Raw genomic sequence first — 18,007 nt, 5'->3', positions numbered from 1 at the left:
ACAGAGAAAGGGTTCAGACAACTATTTTCCCATAGTCTCAAAAAATTAAAGATAATTTTTAATACAGTTATACAAAGAAGAAATGATAAGACCAAAATGAATGAGAAGATGGTTGAGTAAGTAGTAATAGTAGTAGATAGTAAGTCACTAAGAAGGAAAATGAATCAGAAATTAATTTAAAAAATACAACCAAAAACACTATTAATAGGTAGACAGGTGCAGAGTTGCAAACAAAGTATAAAAACAATTATAGAAAAATTGTATGTAAGACAAACTAGATCTCCATCACTGAATTACCATCTCTGGAAAATAGTTCACTGGAATTATTTGGGGTTAGTTTGCAAGAACTAATTGGACACACAAACTTCTTAACTCCATTTTCAGCAACACCATGTTGGTAAAAATGATGGCTGAATAGTGAAAACAGCCTTGTGCAAATGTTTATACCACATAAATTGACAAACATTATGAATCAGGGAGGGAAGGCTTTTTTCAGAGCAATAGTTTTGACACATTTACCTGGATGCTATTTTTTCTTACTTTTGCTATTAAATAATAAGATAAAAGAGAAGAAAAAAAGTTTTTACTGCAGTTTGTCAAGCAATTATACTGTGGGATGTCCCTAGGTGCATTCAATCTTTGCATGGATTTGTGGTTATGTGTAGGGTGGAGAGAATATATGTACTCACTAAAATTAATATATGAGATCTTTGTCATCTGAAAGTGTTTGTTGCTTGTATTTGCTGCCAAGTTCACGATTTCAAATTGATGTAGTCAACACACAATGCCCATGAAGCTCTGTGATGGAGAAGTCTAATCCATTATGCCCAACATCATTGGGTACACCTTTGCCTACCAACGACAGACTGGAAACTATCCCCATGTAGATCTAACCTACCAACATGCTATTTCCAGCACAACTAGCACGGCATGTTCTTGCATCACAGTTTGGCACTGGTCATTAAGGCAATTTAGCTAAATTATGCTTACTCTTAACTCCTATGGATATCCACTTACTTGCTTCCCATAAGAATTAACTAGTTTGGCTGGGTGTTGGTGACTCATGCCTGTTAATCTTAGCTACTCAGGAGGCTGAGATCTGAGGATTGCAATTCAAATCCAGCCCAGGCAGGAAAACCCATGAGACACTTACCTCCAATTAACCATCAGAAAACTGGAAGTGGCACTGTGGCTGAAGTGGTGAGCTGAAGACCTCAGGGACAGCACCCAGGCCCAGAGTTCAAACACCATCACCACCATCACCACTAACAAAACAACAAAAGAATTAGCTAGTATTTCTAGATCATATGCAGAGTGCATTGAATCTCTGAGGCACCTCCCACAGCTGATATTTATCCTATAAGGAGACTTTTTGGCTCACACTTTAGGATAGCTTTGGCAATCAAGCTCATAGAAAGACAACTTCAAAGATGGTAGAGCTTCAGCTTCTCATCCACTCAATGTGTATTTGCTTGAAATTTACTTTCTTATGTTTGAAAACAAATATAAGAGAGTATATTTTTAGTCTAAGTATGTGAGGTAATGTGTGTTATTTAGCTATTTCATAATGTATACATATTTGAAATTATCATGTTGTGCATGTAATTATATGTAACATTTTATCAATAGAAACAAATTCATTACTCTCACAATAAAAATATATAATAGAAATCTAGAAGTTAATTTCTTGAAATAAAGAGTATTAAGTCCACAACCAAACAGTAAAATTGTCTCAGGGGACAAAAGAACAATTAACCTGGGATATTCTGGTGTCACTTTTTGCTTTTTTTTTTTCCTGATCCTGGAGCTTGAACTCTAGGCATGGGTGCTGTCCCTGAGCTTCTTTTGCTAAAGGCACTTGAGCTACCGCATCAGTTCTGGCTTTTTTGAGTAGTTTATTGGAGATAAGAGTCTCATGGAGTTTCCAGCCCTGGCTGGCTTCAAATTATGATTTTCAGATCTCAGCCTCCTGAGTAGCTAGGATTCCCAGCATGAGCCACTGGCACACACCTCTAGTCAGAGAGTTTTGAGACAAATAATGTTTGGTATATCTAGGCAAAAAGGAAACTTCTATACAAGGACAAGAAAATAAGTCTGTACTTAGATTTCTTCCAAGCAGCATATGAGGAAAAGTAGGAGTGACCCAGACATATTTGTTTTGTCTTTTCTGACTGTTCACTAGGTTTTCAAGGCAATGTGTTGCCCTCATGCACACAATGCATCAGGACTTATAGCATACAAAATAAAATTCACACAATAAAGAATTAACTTTTTTAAAATCTCATAAATAAATGAAACTGTGGTTAAAAAACGCTCTTGGAGGGTTTTATAAAAGGATATAAATATTATAAACCATGACAGTGTCCTTATTATTACATAATTCATGAAAATGGGGAAGTGGGAAAAGATAATTAGGGGGAAACAAAACGTTATTTCTTTAGTTTCCTTAATAAGAGGCCAATACATATTAATAAAGTTAAACATTTTACACATAAATTCGCATGTCAAAATGAAACCCTTGTTTAATTGTATAATTGATACTAATAAAAATAACAAAAATCATAAATACAAACCAATTCATTGTTCAATATCACCATTCTTTTTTGCAGTTTAATTTTCCTTTCTTTAAGAGAATGCTATAAAAACTTATTTCTTTCTGTGAAGCAAACTCTTTGTATTGAAGTTTAACAATCACTATAGATAAATTTAGCTTGTTTTCTTTGTATTTTAATAAGAATGTTTTAAAATACATAGAGTAGTGCTCAAACATAAAAAATTGTACCTGTAGCCATGTGTTGGTGGCTAAACCTATAATCCTAGCTACTTGGGTGGCTGAGATTTGAGGATCATGGCTTGAAGCCAACCCTGGCAGGAAAGTCCATGAGACACTTATCTCCATGAAAAGCCGGAAATGGCTTGTGACTCAAGTAGTAGTGTGCTAGCCTTGAGCACAAAGGAACTCAGAGAGAATGCCCAAGCCCAGAATTCCAGCCTGAGGATCGGCAAAAATATATCCATACAAGTGTGTGTATGTGTGATTTTATAACCTACCTTTAGCCATATATACGTAGGAGTATAGGAAGATTTCTATAACATTATAAACCAAGGGATGCATTTTGGACAGGTTTTTGGTTCATTGTTTATTCTTATACACTGTAGAATTACTTAAATTTTAATATGATTTACTTATTTATTTGCAGGTACAAGGGCTTAAACTCAGGGGCTTCACACTTGCTTGGTTTGTTTGCTCAAGAATGGAACACTACCATTTTAGCGATGTCACCAGCCTGGCTATTGCTAGTTAACTGGAAATAGAGTAGGGAAGATTTGTAGGACAATTATGGCTTTTAACAATAACCCTCTAGCTCTTAGTCTCCTGAGTAGCTAGGATTGCAGGTGTAAATGACATGAACCTGGCTTTGCTTAAACATTTTACACAATGAATATATGTATTTTTAAAACATAAGTTGTGATTATTTTTTAAATGTTTGACTTTTTCTAACATTTTAAAAACATTACAAAGTATAAAATGGAATGAAAATAAACAATTAAAATAAGCCTGGATTAAAATAATTTATGTAGACAGAAATAAAAAGAAATTGCAAGTCACCAGCATCAGGAATTAAATAGAAAATATAACCACAGATCCAGTGGCCTTCTAAAGGATGGTTTAAGCAAATACTTGGCATAGTTTTATGTTGATAAATTTGACAACATACAAGAAAGGGATAATTTCTCAAAGCCATGCACTGCCAAAATGAAATTCATAATCTGAATAGTCCCAGAACCATTGATGAAACTGCATTTTAATTAAAAAGCTCTTTGAAAGAAAATCTTCAGGTGTGGGTAGATTCACTGCAGAAATTTACCAAACACTGTAAGAAGCATGAACATCATTTTTATGCAATCTTCTCCAGAAAATACAAAAAGAGAGAGCACTTCCAGTTCACCTTATAATATCAATATTTCCCTGATACAGAACAAACTCATTACAGAATAAAAATCCCCTTGAGTGTATTATGAATTTAGATACAAAGTCATAGAGACAGACAGTACAACAATGTTCACCAGAGATAGGAAGCAATTCAGATTTACTGTTTGGTAGAATTTCATTTTAGGGAAATTAGAAAGTTCTGAAGATGGAGAACAGTGATGATCACTGAGGAAGACTTGTCTAACAGTGAACTGTATATTAAAAAATATAGTCGATGTGTTACATTTTTGTTATGTACACATTTTGCCGTAATAAAAGGACAACCAAATAAAAACAACAAACCTTGATGAAAATCTCGTGCTCAATACAAATTTAACTCAAATGGATCATGGCCTTAAATATAAAACATAAAAGCTCTCAGGGGAAAAAAATGCAGCACATAAGGGAAAAAAAACTTCAGGATCTGGATGAAGCATTCTTATTTTTGACCCTACAACTGTAATGTATAAGAATTATAATACATGTAATCTCATAAAAAATAAAATATATTCTTGGGGACATCATCTGTGAAGAGGAAGAGCAGAGAAGCTACTGACTGGGAAAAATATTGCAGAACACAAATCTAACACACATGAAATCTAAAATCTCTCAACTCAGAAGTGTAAAGTAAAATAAGTTAAACAACCAGAATGAAAATGGTCGAGATGAGAATAGGCAATTCATTGAGGAGAAGGTGCACATGGCACATAGGCACATAAAAAGAGGTTCAGTGTCATTTGACATTAGAGACATCCACACTGAAACCACAGTGCAATGTTCCCAGACAGCTATCAGGCTGGATAGAAGTTTAAAATAAAAAACAGTGACAACAACAAATGTATTCAAACAGACATAGGTTATAGGAGCTCTAGGAAATGGAAGTTATTTCCAGACTTCATTTGGAATAACTGCATAGTTAACATTGCTATTGTTGGAGGTAGTTTGTGAAAGGGGAAAAAATGGTTCACAATAGTAGGTACAGAATTTGATTTTTGTGTGTGTGTTTATGACTGAAGGGCCTGAGAAACTTCCTATCACTGACATGCCAAAATGGAAGGGTCTAACAATAAGAAGAATAAATCTGGACATCAGGGGCAAGTATTGAGACATACCAGTTTGACTATTGTTGGAAACCACAACTAGAGTGAAAATTCTCAGAAAAGCTGTATGGTGTCAGAAGGGGCTAAAAACATAACTCAGACAAACATATAATTGAGGGAAGAAGAAGCTAGAAGGACCACTGGGGGAAAATGCCCAGAGAAGAAAACCAGGAGCTTTGCTAGAGGAGACAAATGCAAAAGAAGACAAATGCAGCATTTCTCATCAGATAAAGAAGAATCTACATTGAAAAATACTCACGTTCTTTTTATTCTGGCTTCATAAAATAGATATTGATAGACTCTAAAAATAAATACAGACTCTAGAAATAAGGCCAAATGCATATGCAAATTTCATTTATGAAAATGATGGCATTAAAAGTCAATACATGGAGTGAATACATGGAGTTCTTTGGGTTAAAGAGTGTAACTAAGTTGTGTAAAATTCCGCTGCAACTACCAGTGTCCTAAAGCAACAGTAAATTACCTTTATCCAATTTAGTGAAAGGGAAATCCATGTACCTTTAAGGCCATGGACTTTAATGGAACTCTGTATGAAATCCCCTTGAAGAAGTTAGGTCAAACTTCACTCTGAAGCAAGGTTAAGGATTCTGATAAGATCTGGAAAATTATAAAAATCCACTGCTTCTGTATTAGTGCTCATAAAGTATGAGATGTGCCAGCTAAGCAAATAGATCCTTTCACTTATGTAAGTCACTAATATGCAAGCATATGTAATTGTTTCTAACCTGCTGAAATTCAGTATGCTGATTGAACATCAATATCGGACATTTTTCATAAGAAGAAAGCATCATCATCAATATCACCAAATAAAGAGGGTTTCCTAATGCATTTTCAAACCACTGTTAAGTTTGAGTTTGAAATATATAGAAAAAAGTACACTCTCATCCACAAGCAGAATTGTTAGTATCTTGGTCATTGGCCCTGGGCCCTGCCCAGGAGAGAGAACATCGACTCACTCATCGTTTAGTAAGTTTGTCATCATGGAGTGCCCATAGATCCTTTTTGGAGGGTATATAGGACACCCCTTTGCATATATATTTTTATTTATAGATGATCAAAGGTTTGATTTGATATTTGAGTATGGTACCACAGGCTCACACCACAAAACTGGATTTTCTGCTCATTAAGTCTACCCTATTCATTTTAACTCACTTTTCCATGAGGCACATCTTTACTGATGTTACCTATATCCCCAGTTACCTCTTGGAAGAGAATTTAATATGATTCCTATTTGTGGAAAATCCAATTCAGTTTTAGAAAGATCTGAAGATTTATTCAGAGAAAACAGGTGGGAGAATGTTGTAGTTTCTTTCTGTCTCTGGTATTGTGAGTTAAGTAAAAACGGTTTCCAGGATCAAAAGCCAATGCTATGTGACCATGTATGCTTTATAGAACATAGTCTGAAATGTATTATTATCACCATAGCAGAGGAAAACTTTTATTTTTGTAAGAAAACTCTAATAAAATGAATAATACTTTGGATAGATTTCTGAGGATGGTGAGAACCTTCATTTTCATCTTAAAACAATATGAGCTGAGTGCTGGTGGATCACATCTCTAATCCTAACTACTCAGGAGGTTGAAGACCAAAAAATCACAGTTCAAAGCCAGACTGGGAAAAAAATTATGAGATTTTGCTTCCAAAAATAACCAGCAAAATAGTGGGCTGAAAGTGTAGCTCAAATGGTACTGCATCACAGAGTATGCTAACAAACAAGAAAGCCAAGCAAGTTCAAGCTTCACATTCCCACTTCAGTTCAGGCAAAGTTTAAGAAGATTAGTATGACCTATAGAGTAATAAAATTTAAGTGAAAGGAAGGGAGAGAAAGAGGAAAAAGGAAAAGGAATGTATCCTAGGACCTAGAATTGAAATGGATATATAAGTCGAAACCTGAGTTAGCAAATGTCTGACCCGAGGCATTTGAATTGTGCTTTCCACATTAACTTTATCTATAAATAACAGAAGCAATTTTGGTTATCCCATAGAGCTATTATGATCATCAAAGGAAGGTTGTTTTATGGAGTAGCCATGTCATATAAGCAAAGATCATTGGACTGGTCCAAGATCTTTTGGTTTTGGACAAATGTTTTTCAAAAATACTTATCAGTCATCAGAGAAGTTTATTAAAAATTAAAATGTCTGTCTAAATTTCATGTTCACCAATTCATAGTGAAATGAGTATCTTGAGGCTCCTGAAGTGATTACTCAAGCTTCACAACAGCACACAAATTGGAAGATGTTATAAAGGGCCACCAAGATGTTCTTTCCAGGAAGGATTTGTTTTTTAGAACTGGGACTATGGTCAGCACTCAACATTTCTTGGATTTGCCTCAGACATGCAGAATACCATGCCCAGGAGCATATTTATTACTTAAGCTAGTCCAGATGCAATGACTGACCGATGTAGAGATTTTAGTGCATAGCCATTGTAGTCTATTTTAATGCAACTCAGAAGCGCCTTTCTTGCTTTGGAGCTCCCTATATGGTTGACAGTGACTGATGGAGCTTTGCCTTACTTTCTACTTCTCCCGCTGACCCCATCTACTTCCTTTCTCTCCATACTCAGGTGGTATGTTCCCAGAAACATTCTTCAATGCATCTCCTAAATACCCAGCTCTGTCTCAAAACTCTGCTTCTGGACAAGCCAATCTACTCTATTTGGGAACTTTGATTATAGGCATGAATCACTAGAGCCCTGAGGGACTTTTTTTCTTTATTTTAATTTTTAAGGTCATTTTTTAAATTGTTAACATTAATTATTTTAATTTTTTAGTCCTTAAGTAATTGTACAAGGAAGTTTCAATTCATCATATCAGTTTATGAATGCAAAGCATCAATATCATTCCTCCCATCTTTCTCTTCAGTCTCCCTAAACCCAGTCGCCCCCCCTCAATTTTCCTAGTTCCATTTCCACATACATTCGTTGAATATTTTTACTGCAATACCCACCCTTCCTCTCTGTCTCTCAATCACTCTCTCCACACACACACACACACACACACACACACACACACACACACACACACACACACACACACACACACACACAAATTTTTTTCTTGATCCATTTGCTTATTGAAAGGCATTGAAATGTTTCTATAACGTGGCTATGATAAATAGGACAGCAATGAACATTAAAAAATGTGTAACAAACGCTATTTCACTCTGTGGTTTGAATTTCCATTCTTAAGTGTATGTTTGGTCAACCAACTTACTAATTTTATTCCAATTCCTTCTCTGACATATTTTGCTCAATAAATATTAATTGACTATTGTATATCTTGACATTTTATTGACCTTGGAGTAAATAAGTATAATGATGCCTTTTTATTATCTTCTTAAGAAAATCATTGTAATTCTGCTCTGCTTTGATCCAGTTCATCTTATTTCAAAACATGGAAACATATTTTTCTCCAAGTTTTGGGACTTTTCTATTTGTTAACCATTTTTTCAGGGGTGTGTTGAAACTTGCTCTTTTCTACCTTGGAGAACTCGAAGAAAAAACAGGAGCAGAAGCACTCTTGGGTGTATTGTGATCCTGATGTGTCATTGTTTACATGTCATTTCCTGGAAATAGCTGTTCATATTGCTGTTTACAAAATATATACATCTCTTGACTTTAATACTCAGTGAAGCAGATTTTGAAACAGATTTATGCACAAACTTATTTAGGGCATGAGCTCAAGAAACAAGAATAGTGTGGTTGGGAAGATAGGTAAGGGAAGAAAGGAAGTCACAAAGAATATGGTAGCAAGACTGCTATTATTCTGGAAGAATGTATCTTCATTCATGTGGGGAAGCTCTGGGAACCAGTGTAGAGCAAATGCCTGTAACTTCATCTACCTGAGATTGCAAATGAGCTGAGGTATTTATCCATGGTCTCCTTTCAGTTATGCTTTAGAGCTTTCCTGAATTGGGAAGTGCATGCTAATTTCCTAACACCTCCTGCATCTTCAGGAAGAGCAGTTCTTATTGCCAGATCAAGCAAAAAAAAAAATCACAGATGCTAGAAGTTGGAAGTCAGATTTTTTTGGTGCTGAGTTATATAAGTACAGTTGTATTAGCTGGAATGATAAAGAACTTGAAAAAGAAAAAAAATCTCAGAGGATCAAATAACATGTGCTAAACTTCATTTTCTTTATGTTTTTATATAAAAAGATCTTGACTGCCTAATGATTGTACTGTATTGGTAAGCTTCATAGCAATTATACATATCATTAGTTAGTGATCTTAGTTGGAAATATCACGAAATCATCTTTCATTAGTAGGATACTATCAAATTTACTGTAACCAGATATGATTCTAAGTAAGAGGTGATGCCAACAATAAAGCTATAAGGAAAGATTAGTTTGCTCTTAAATTAAAACAGAACCTCAGTGGATGAATGGCTCAAGAAAATGTGGTATATAAAAAATGGAATTCTACTTTTCCATCCTTAAGAATGATGCACCATTCATCAACAAAATTATATTAAGCAAAGTAAGTCAGACCCATGGAAACATAGTTGCTTGGTTTTACTCATTTGTGCTAACTAAAATTTGCTATAAATCTACAAGTAATCACACTGGATGGTAAAACAAAAAAATATACACTTGGACATGGTAAATTATACAGTACTCTAGACATTCACATAATGAAACCAAAGGAGGATATTCTTAGGAGAGAATCAAAAAGACTCAATAGCTATGTGCATATGATCATATACAATGATATTTATCAAAATCAACTCCAAGAAATGGAAACAGGAGTTTTGGAGTTTTGTTCTTCCTTTGTTGCTGTTTTTGTTTTCTGTACCTTTTGTCTTTTTGGTGTGTTTATCTGTTTGGGGGAGGGTAAGATGGGAGCACAGAAATGGTGGGACAAAAGGTGAACAAATGCGGAAGTGATATTCAGTAAACTGCAGGACCTGTGGGGGAATGGGAGGGAAAAACTGGGAGAAAGCAAGGGAAGGGGTAACACTGTACTTATCACCAGACTTATGTAACAATTACCCATCTGTACATCATATTTATAATAAAAAATTTATAAAACCTGATGCTTATCAACCCAAAGCTAAAATGGTGCTCCTTAGTAAAAAAGAACCAAACTATTGTTGCCTTGCTGATAAAGACATGACTTCCACTCACAAAGTAATGGTTGCTTGATCATTAGCCACTGGACCCTCTCGATAATGTTTAAAGAAAGAAGGGCTGAACATCAAATTGGCAAAAACTTGTACACATGGTCAGAACTAGCTCTAAGACAGGTTGGAAAAAGAATTTTATTTCAAACTTAATGTCACATGTCCAGATGAAACAAAAATATTCATTTTGAAAAGATTTGAAAGGAAGTATTTGGGACAATTGTCAAAAACATAAAATGTGATTTAAAAAAACACTAACACATATAAAAAGTTTTAACTCTTTATTGGGAAGAAAGAGAAATATAATTTAGTTTTCCTAAGATTTCTTCTGAATTCATACTTTGGTTAAAATCTTTTCACTGAAAACAGTGTAACATCAAATATATACCAAACAAACAGCATGGCCTTATTCCAGAGGGTGGTGTGTGTGTGTGTGTGTGTGTGTGTGTGTGTGTGTGTGTGTGTGTGTGTACCTGTTAAAACAGATAAGTTAGAATTCTACTAGAAGTTCTTTTTAAAAATTTTATTTTATTGTAAAGATGCTGTGCAAACTGCTGGTGGGAATGTACACTAATACAACCACTTTGGAAAGCAGTCTGGAGACTCCTCAGAAAGCTAAATATAGACTTCTCCTATGACCCAGCTATACCAGTCGTAGGCATCTATACTGAACAATAGGAACCAGGACACAAGAAATATGCACCTCCATGTTCATTGCAGCACTGTTTACAATAGCCAGGATATGGAAACAACCCAGATGCCCCACTACAGATGAATGATCCAAAAATTGTGGTACTTATATACAATGAAATATTATGCAGCCATTAGAAATGACAAAATAATGGCATTTGCAGGGAAATGGATGGAACTAGAAGAAATCATGTTGAGTGAGGTAAACCAAGAACAAAGACACAAACAGCACATGGTCTCCCTGTTAAGTGGATGTTAAATCCAAAAACATAAGGAAATAGGACAAAGTAAAGAAGACTGGAGAAACAAAGGACCTCCACTACTCTGGTCGTATCATTACTAAATGACCCCATGCTGCTGACCACATATATGGTATATATGTGCACATCTGAGGGAAACTAGGAGGAGGACACAGAAACAGAGGGAAACAAGAAAACATACAACAGCAGGACCCATCAGCTGCACTGGTCATTGATCAAAACGAGCTAAGCAATAAAATGGCAGTGTTGGGAGAGAGGATATGAAAGAGAAACAGGGAACAGCTGACACTAAGCAAAAGGAAAGGAATGTACATATCACCCGATGTGAAAGAAATAACTATTGCCAAAGCTCATATAATTAATAAATTTTATAGACCACAATAAAGACAATTTGCCCCATGAAGGTTAGAATGTGCTTGTGACTTTAACTAAGTATCACTATCTCACAATACTGTGAAATTTGTGAAATTTATGTAATCACTTAATCACAATAAAAATGCTATAAAAAAGATGCTTGCAGAAGGGTTACAGTCACATGAGTAAGGTAATGAGTACATTTTTTGTCAAGCATTGTTACCCCCTCCTTTGTTTTTCTCCTACTATCCCTTCCCTCCCCCTTTCCCCTCCTCCTCCCTCCTATGAAGTTGTAAAGTTCATTTCCAACATAGTGTCTTGGAGTATCATTTTTGCAGTAGGTCATTCTGTGTCCTTGTTTCAGCATTTTGTTATTCCCCTTCCCCTCCCCAAATTGCATAAATGTATAAACAAGATGCAGGGTACCAAAATCAAATACAGTGAGTCCTTTATTATAACAAACCTATTATAGAGATGTTCATACAATGCCAACCTGTATGAATGACAGCTGACACAGTACTTTGAGCACAGAGGGAAACATTCTGAATCATTCATTTGTCTTCATAGGCCTTGTCCTCATTATTTTATCTTCCAACTCCAGGCATTTTTTTTTGGCTCCTGCATCTCAAGAGACTTCAAATCTTGAAGACAAGTATTTCAAGTCTTTTGATAACCCCAAACCACAAACAGTCCTTCTTCAGAACATTGAGTGAAAGATTTTGAAGGAGATTTGCAGAGATTGTTCAAGCTGGGTTCTCCTATAGAAAAGAGACCTTAAGGAGAATTATATCATTGCCATTGTTCTTGCTAAAAAGAAAAATTCAAGCACAGATTTCAGAGTTAAAAATAAGAGAGTAGTCTTCTGACAAGAAATATGGGTAGAAACTAAAAAATGTTATTCTTCTTGGATGATGGTGTAGAAAAATCAGAAACACAGCTTTTGCATGTTGACTGGCCTCTTCTTTCTGGAACCCAGAAAAGGAATCCATCTGGACTTTTGCTAAAGAATAGCAGATGGAGCTACACCACGTGACACTGCGCAGATCCCTCGGTCATAATCCACCAATGGAATGCTTTGCATCAATAATATTGATTTAAGCCTGTGCAATCATTTTTCCCTTTATGAGTTAGCTCTAGTTAGCTTGGCTTCCCCCTATTAGGAGGGAAAGTGGCTTAGATCTTCTCAGTACTTCAGAAAATTGGGAGAAATCAGAGAGCATGATTCTGGGAAGGTTCTGTAATAATTCATTAAAGGCCCATTGGTGGGCATCTTGGAAATTACTGACTGTTACTTATATGCAACAATAATTTTTCTTAAGTAAATCATACTAAAGGAAATTATGCAGTGCACTACTCATCACATATAAAATGCAATGATGTCTAGCTGCACCTTTTGGTAACTATCTCTTCCTCAACTCTTTGTCCTCATGATCGGCATTTACAGCAGTTCTGATGTTCTCCTTCACTATACAGGGAGTTGTCATCTGCCTTTGTCTTCATTATCTTCCACAGTGATCACATTGTTCATCTGTTTTCTGGACATGCTATTTAATCCTACATTGTATACTTACTAAATAGGCCAGACTGTCATTTTTCTAATTTTCCAAATAAATTCCCTTCATGTCATACCTAAGAACCTCTTTATTATCTTTTCCATTTCTCTAGTTAATTTCAAATTTATACTTCTACTTATTTCAAGACCTTAAACTTGCTTTAGAAACTGTCTTCCTATAATGACACAAAGAGCTGCACTAGCTTTTTAAAAAATTTACTCGACATGATTGTTCAGAAAAATCATGCAATCCATACTTATGTGCCAAAGGTTTAAGGACAGAAATGCATGGGATAGTACAGCATCTTCCTGGCAAGGGAAAAGCCCTGAGTTTAAACCCTAGCAATCACCCTCACAAAGAAGGAAGGAAGGAAGGGAGGAAGGAAGGAAGGAAGGGAGGAAGGAAGGAAGGAAGGAAGGAAGGAAGGAAGGAAGGAAAGAAAAGAAAGAAAGAAAGAAAGAAAGAAAGAAAGAAAGAAAGAAAGAAAGAAAGAAAGAAAGAAAGGAAGGAAGGAAGGAAGGAAGGAAGGAAGGAAGGAAGGAAGGAAGAAAGAAAGAAAGAAAGAAAGAAAGAAAGAAAGAAAGAAAGAAAGCACCAAGTGTGGGTGGTTTGTGCCTGAATTCCTAGCTACTAAGGAGGCTGGTATCTGAAGATCAGAATTCAAAGCCAGCCTGGGCAAGAATGGCCGTGAGACTCTGATCTCCAGAAAACTGGAAGTAGTGCTGTGGCTCAAGTGGTAGAGCACTAGCCTTGAGCTGAAGAGCTGAGAGACAGTGCCCAGTCCCTGAGTTCAAGCCTTATGACTGACAAACAAAAAGCAAGCAAGCAAGAAAGACAAAGAAAGAAAAGGAAAAGAAAGGCATGGAATATTACAGTATGAAAACAAAAAATACAGAGGTTTGAGTTTTGTGGAAAATAGAGCTTCTCCTTTCTCATAAAACCCTCAGGGTCTATCATGATGGATGGCATTTTTCCTGGTCTTCACAGCTTTCCCCCCCCCAACCCCCTTGGATCATGGGGCTTGAACTCTGGGCCTGGGCGCTGTCCCTGAGCTCTTCAGCTCAAGGCCAGTACTCTACACCTTGAGGCACAGCGCCACTTCTGGTTTTCTGGTGATTAATTGGAGGTAAGAGTGTCAAGTACTTTCTTTCAGGGGCTGGCTCTGAACCTCGATCCTCAGATATCAGTCTACTGAGTAGGTAAGATTACAGGCATGAGCCACCGGCATCCGGCTTCTTCATAGCTTTAATCCCATTATTATTTCATTCTGTGACCACCAGAGTTTTGCTTCCCTATCAACAAGTTTACTCTCTGGTCTTCCATTCACTTCCCAGAGACCAAGAGTCTTCATTTGGTTGTTCAGATATTGTGAAGCATCCAATACTAGAGATAGCATCAAATCCTGCAGTTACTGCCTTGGAAAAACAGTGCCTCCAAGTTTATCCAGGTGTTCTATCAATGTAAATCAACTCTTGAAATTATGACAACTTTATGCTAAGAGAACAGATATTCCCAGGAATGAGGAAAAGGACAGCACAACACCTTGATGGTGCTTTAAAGATATATACAAAAAATGACCATGGGCATTATATGCCTATACTCACAGACTTCTAATTAGATAATATGCATTAGATAATATGCTTTGTTTCTACCCTGTTACTATATTGCTGAAGAAATTCAAGAAACCATTGTTTCTTTTCTATAAACATATTTTTCCAGAACACCAATGCTATCTTACATGGAAACCTATATGTAAATACAATAGCATATCTATATTTTATAGGGGTGATTATAAAATTAGTAACCATGCTTCTGTTGTCTTACCTTCACATTCATGCTTTCAGAAAATTGAACAAACAATAGGAGCAAATTAGTATGCTAGTAGAACAGAAAGGATAGAAAGAGTGACAAAGTATAATAGAAGAGGTGCTTCAAGAAGGACACAGAATGGTGATATAAAAATAATTAGGCTAGCAGGGCGCCTGTGGCTCATGCCTGTAATCCTAGCTGCTCAGGAGGCTGAGATCTGAGGATAAAGGTTCAAAGCCAGCCCAGGCAGAAAAGGCCATGAAACTCTTATCTCCAATAAACCACCAGAATACTGGAAGTGGTGCTGTGGCTCAAGTGGTAGAGCGCTAGCCTTGAGCTGAAGAGCTGAGGGACAACACCCAGGCCCAGGGTTCAAGCCCCCTGATGTACAAAAAGAAATTTAGTAATAGGAATGCAAAATTTACAATAATAAAAAAATGTAGTTACCTAGTTCTCTAACAGTCTGCAATAAATAGATTTAATCTGATAGGGAATATTCAGGAACTTTACAGAGAAAGTGGCTAAAATGAGATCTGAAGAAAAATGAGCATTAACTAGACAATGTGTTGGATGAGGGAGGATTGAAGAGGATTTTTCTAAGAAAATAAGCATCCGAGGTACAAGCAAAAAATTAAGAGGAAATGAATGTAATCTGGGATAGATAGCTGGAAATTTGAAAGCAAAGGGGAGTCTGGTTTAAGGTAAAATGGGAAATGTAGGGATTAGGAAATCTAGATTATATGAAATATTTCAGGCTATGTTAAGTAGTGCTGGCTGTAATGTAAAGGAGCCAAACACCAATGGAGAATTTTAAGCAGGATGTGGGAGGCAAACTTAACTTTGAGAAGTTCACATAGGGATGCTGAGTGGAGAATGTGTCCAAAGAGGAGTAGAATGGTTGCAAAAGCCCAGTTAAGATTCTTGTTGTAAGTCCAAGGAAGTAGAGGAGGTAGCCTGGCCAATGATGTACAAATAGAAATGGATAAAGTAAAATGGAGATATATTTAGATGGTAGATTTTTCAAAAGTTGCTAATGATTTCAAGATAATGAAGAAAGAATTATCAAATACAATTTTAGAGTTTCTATCTTGAGGAACTGGGCAGATGTGGTTTAACAGGATGTGGTTTACAGGGAAGGTGCCATATATATTGGTAGATTCTATTTTTTCCTCTTCTATAGAGAGATTTGCTTTCAGTTGCTTTGTTAGGTTCAATTCCTCTGAAGCAGACCCCAAGACCATGAAAGGAAATCTGTGTTTTTTGGAGAAGTGACTATGGAAAATAAGTAAGGAATATGGAATTTAAAAAAGAAGCAGGAAAAAATATGCAATTCCTGTTGAGGATGATGGCACAACTAAGAGCAGCCTGTACACACTTTGCAGGGCCTCCAGAAGATGAGATAAAACATGTCTCTCAGTGGTCTCACTTGAGGGTGATGAATATGAAATATTTCTATGCCACATCATGACCATCAATGGCTGAAATGTTTTCTCTAGGGTATTAACTTGTCATATGTCTTTCTGGTGCTCTGATTTAGCCATTAATACTCTGGAAACCAGAAAATGACCTCAAACTTCATTAAGGCATCAGAGTGAACAGGAAAGGTAAATACTAAAGGAATATTAACAGCGTGAGAACAGTCTATTGCTGGCTAGTTCTCTCCTTTGATAGTTTTTATTTAACCATTTCTGAGTTTATTTTATCTTAATACCTTTTGTCCTTTCCCACTTTTGTTCCTTTTTGCAATTTCTTTTATATTACCACATTTCAATTAAAGCATTGATCCATAAATTATCTGACCTTCAATCAAAATGGCACTTTCTATGCCCTTCTAAACCTTTAACTTTGTATCTTTATTATAATAAGATGGAAATATATTGTGGAATCAAGCTTAATTATATGCCAATTAGATTGTACTTAAAAGTTAAGAAGAAGAGCTCTTAGCCATGTATGCTCAATATAGGTCACAATGACAGAGCACTACAAATAATATTGACTTTAAAAACTCACAAATGTCCCAGGTACCAGTGGCTCACACTTGTAATCCTAGCTACTCAGGAGGCTGAGATCTGGAGATTCAAAGCCAGCCCAGGCAAGAAAGTCCATGAGTCTCTTATCCTCAAACCACCAAAAAGAGTTGGAAGTTGGAGCTGTAGTTCAGATGAGAGTGTGCTGGCCTGAGCACAAAAGCTCAGGGACAGTGACCAGGCCCTCAATTCAAGACCCAAGATGAGCACAAACAATCAAGTACAAATCCAGCTATCAGTGCTTTGGTCTTAAACTGAAAAGACAGAGCAATTTCAATGCTTTGGAAACCTAAATGCAAAATTACTGCTTTTTTTAATTAGTGAATCTCATGAAGCAGTAGAGAACATTCTTTATGACATTTGCTGCCTCGCTGGCAGCAACAAGTATCACTTTGGAAAGGTGAAATACAGTATCTTGTAAAACACTGGGCAAGCACCAGGTGCTCCATAAACATTTGGTGATTGATAGATTACAATCTAATATAATCTTCATAGACATTCTTCACAGATCCTATATCATACCTCTCTTTTGGTCTTCCATTTTTCTTGAATATCACCTGATTTGGGCTTCCTCCATTCCATTTTGTCCAACAAAGGAATTTATATAATAACACATTTTTTTCTCTCTCAGTCTCACTCTCATTCTTCCTCACCCAACTCTTTTCTACTCCTCTCCTCCATGTTAAAATTTTCTTCATTACTCTCTTCGTACCAATGGATGGAAACCTGCTCAAGTGTCTCCTAGAAAACTTACTGGCTTTCTATCATGCTGTTTTTCCATGCCTGTGTGAATAATAACCAGCACCATTCCTTACAGGCCCTTACATACAGACACACCAGCTGAACATCTGCCTAGAGAATGCTGAAAATATGCTAGACAGCATTTTGCAATTTCTCCCCATCCCAATGCATATTAAACATCTAAATCACCTTTCTTTATCTTAGTGAACCAAAGCCATTGTTAGCTCTTTTCTAATGTGTTAAGAGTTTCTTCCAAAGTTGTTTTTTCCATCCTTGTCTTTTATCATCTGTAAATTCTTTCACTTGAGGAAGTTGTCTATTTAGATGGACTCCACTTACTTAAGCTCAAAGTGTGA

Source organism: Dipodomys merriami, unplaced genomic scaffold (assembly GCF_024711535.1).
Source record: "Dipodomys merriami isolate MVZ:Mamm:240054 unplaced genomic scaffold, mDipMer1.0.p SCAF_7, whole genome shotgun sequence".
In the NCBI taxonomy this organism is placed as follows: Eukaryota; Metazoa; Chordata; class Mammalia; order Rodentia; family Heteromyidae; genus Dipodomys; species Dipodomys merriami.
This window is presented reverse-complemented; position numbering follows the sequence as displayed.